The sequence below is a fragment of the Triticum dicoccoides genome, chromosome 2B (assembly GCF_002162155.2).
Source record: "Triticum dicoccoides isolate Atlit2015 ecotype Zavitan chromosome 2B, WEW_v2.0, whole genome shotgun sequence".
NCBI lineage: Eukaryota > Viridiplantae > Streptophyta > Magnoliopsida > Poales > Poaceae > Triticum > Triticum dicoccoides.
Window position 1 is genome coordinate 263,871,357 of NC_041383.1, and position 3,836 is coordinate 263,875,192.

Here is a 3,836-nt window from a genome sequence, read left to right on the forward strand (position 1 = left end):
CGGCGCGCGGCCTAGAGGGATGGCCTGGGCGGCGGCGGAGCGGAGGTGGGGAGTGGTTTCGAGGCGGGAGGGGAGACGTGGCGGTGCGAGCCGGCCGCGGGCGGCGGGGGCCGGCGGTTCGGCCGGTCGTGGCTGGCGGCTCAGGGGGGTGGAGTTTGAAGATAAACTGCAGGCCCTTGATTTCATATCCAACGGCTGGAAAATGTAATGACCAGAGATGAAAAAGTCAGTCGACTGACATGTAGCCTCATGCCGCACGTACAATGCACGCAAGCAACACTCGCATGAACACACGCACGCATGCAGGCATGCAACACTGACACGTACACATAACAAACACACGCACGCATGCAGGCGTGCAACACTAACACGTACACATGCACTCATGAACACACGCACGTACGCACACATGCATGCAACACTGAAATGTACCCTTGCACGCACGCAACACTCGCATGCCTGCATGCACACAACACACGACGCGAGACACACGCTCAACCGATACGTGCATGCACCCTTTGTTAAGGACATGGATTGTTACGGGTATTAATCAATCTTATCTGTGATAAGCAGAACATTGATGTTTGCAGCGGTCTTTATGAATCACAACATATCAAACAGGCTATCAACTTATATATGAAAATTTTAAAATTCTCTTACATTATATAGTAGGCTTATCTACATGAAATAGATGACGTCACACTCAATGAACAATCATCGGTTTATGAAATGCCTGCTTCTGACCGCCCTAGCCCACCAAAAGTTCCTCTGTTGTGCGCTGCCTGCGTTGGGTCACTGACATGCAGGCCATGTACCCAAAGAGCCCACACGTCAGTGGAAAAATGGTGCAGTGTCGTACGTCAGAGTCGAGGGCGCCACTCGCTGCATGCCTAGCTGAACACGCCTCCTTGCCGCATTCAAACGCCTCCATGAAACCCGCCCGTGTGGAAGCCGAGAAACCCACTCTAGACACACGTCCGTTCATGACCGGGCTGGCATTAAACGCAATGCCGGCCGAGCTCCTCCCGCCCGCCATCTATTTAATCTCCTATTTAAACGAGGCCAAACGCCGGCTAAGAATTGCACACCTCCGCCGCTCCCCTATCTCCTCCTTCACCATTTTGTCCACTCTTACAATGGCTTACAAAGAGTAGTTATCCCGCATCCAAGCCGGTTGGATGGCCCATGGAGCCCACCAGATACGAGCTATGCAGCTCGCTGATCCACCTCCCTTCCCTCGCCCGACGGAGCCAGTTGCCACCCCAAGCGGGCGTGCGGTTCAACAACTCACCGCTCCAAGCCAGCTCGATGAGGAGTGGCGCACAAGCATCGTTGCTGCCGTCCATGCCGCCGCCTTGTATGACGCCTCCCGTGTTTGCGACCGTGTCTCCCGTTTCTGTGGCCGAGACTCCCATGCCGGTGGCCGCGCCATGCAAGCAGCGACAGAAGCCGGGTGCACGGAGAGCGATGAGTCAGTGGCCAGCGCCTCGGCGTCCGCCGCCATCATCGAGGAGAAGTAGAACATGGGAGGCCGCCGACGCTTGGGTCCCATGAAGGCCACCGCGGAGGCGACGCCGACGTACACAGCAGGTGTCTTGCCGGATCCTTTTGTTGCGAGGACCTTCGTCGACCCCGCATGGGCTCCACGTAAGCAGGGAAGCCCCCTTTCACCATCATCTTCGGCATGAGCCAATGATATCAGTTGGGCAGTGGGGAAGCGAGCCGTCCTTTATGCTGAAGCATATACCTCCGGGGCTCCGGGCAGTCCGGTGATCGTGCTGCCGGACATGAGGAACACAAATGGATCGGCGGGCGACCATTTAGGCCAGGTATTATATACCTGTGTTGTCCAGAACTAGCACCGAGTAGTTCATTTGTATGTAATGAAATCCGTCATGTTTGTATGAAAATCCGATATTTTATATGATTTCGGTCATTGTTTATATGAAATATCGTCATGTTGCATGAATTTCGACCGGTTGGTTGAGTTGCTGTCATAATGGGTGCGGCTACGGTTGGATGGCGTAATTTGCGGGTCACCGGTCGGTATTCGGCCGGCTCGGGCGGCGTGGTGGGACAAAGAAAGCATAGCTCATTCGAGCTCGTCTCCAACGTGCGCGATGGAGGATGCATGCGCACCCGAGCCATTCCCCGTTCATCGGTGGCAAAGGCACCGGTGGACAAAAGGGTCTCCAATATTTTGACTACCCCGGGCAAGATCCAAATAGCCCCTCCTAGTAGATTCAAATCCCTCGTTCGCCGTGAAATTTTGCCATGTGTTGTTTTCATGGACTAGCAAGACGCCCGTGCATTGCACAGAACATCAAGATGCACTTTTTACAAAACACCTGTTGTGATTAACCCATGCAGGAGTAATCCCATTTGTAAAAACTAATGATATCTCAAGAATTTTATCGGAAAAATGGTATCTCGAGAATTGTATCGGACTCCATTTTTGTATACAAGGCCACAAACCCATAGTACAGGTACCAAGGCAAAGATTAATGTCTTCTAAGTCAATGTTGCAAGCCACCTTGTTTCCTTGTTTGCCGTGTAAATTAATTTGTATTCTTCTCTTTCATGCACATCAAGCCAATGCTCACACTCCTGCATGCATGCAAGGGATAATTAATATCCTCCTTTGCTAGTAGTACTACAAGGCAAACACCATTAATATTGCATCGATTAGTGTTAATGGCCTTGTATATCTGCAAATTGTAATTTTGATAGTTGGCCTTGTATATAAAAATGGAGGGAGAAAGATGAGAGATAAGGTGAGGAGGAGTGGGGCGTGGTGGTGACTGGTGGCGGGACTGGGCGGAGGCATGGGGATGGACGGCATATTATGTCTAGGTTTGTATCTCTCTCATACACATCCACGTAGGTGGGGGACGTGCACGAAGAGAAGAGGTGCACGCACGGTGCACGTACTCCTGTCTCTTTCCCTACCACACCCGCGCGGGTACACGGTGGAGCTCATTTCTGTACGAAAAGGCAGCCCACGTGGCAATTTGACACGTGTACTTTTTGTCCACTTGATGGAGGGAGGATCATTTACCACAGGTGAACAAACAAATTGCAACTTGACGCATTATGCTAAAAAAGAGGCAAACCATGTGGGGCCTACCTTAGAGGCAAGGCTCTATACATTGGAGTACTTTTGATGTGTCCCGTCAACTCGTAGAACGAGGAGAAGCTTGCTTAGTATGCCATCTCCCCCGCCCACGGGCGCGGTGGCTCGCAGGATGAGGTGAAGCTTGCTTACTAGTACTGTACGCCTTACGCCCGCTCCCTCGCCCACGCGCGCGGTGGCTCGCAGGACGAGGAGAAAATTTTACTACTCCCTCCGTTTACTCCTCGTCCCTACCTTGGTTAGAGAGATTATCATATTGTTTGGAATATATGTCCTTTTGTACCCCTTCCATTTACTTATACAATGCCACTATAAAAAAAATACATTTTGCATCTATACAAGGCCAGAAATAGTAATCGAGACAAAAGTTACTACTCCCTCCTTTCCAGTTTATGGCTCAATTTCAAAATCTCTCCAACCAAGGAAGACGGTGAGTGGTGGAATTAATTTCGTAGTTTGCACAAGTAATTAGTACGCTCATTTTTCTCAAGAAGTTATGTTTATCGAGGCATTAATTAGAACGGATGCATGCATGACCACTAAATTTCCATGAACTTCTACACGCATTGGTGAGTTTTCTCTTGACACTGCTTGCATCAGGTGATTTAACGCACCTCGAAATCCAACATGTGATGGTACTACTACTACTACTAGTAGAATTGAGACTTATAAAATGGAAAAACGAATTTTTTTAGATGAACCC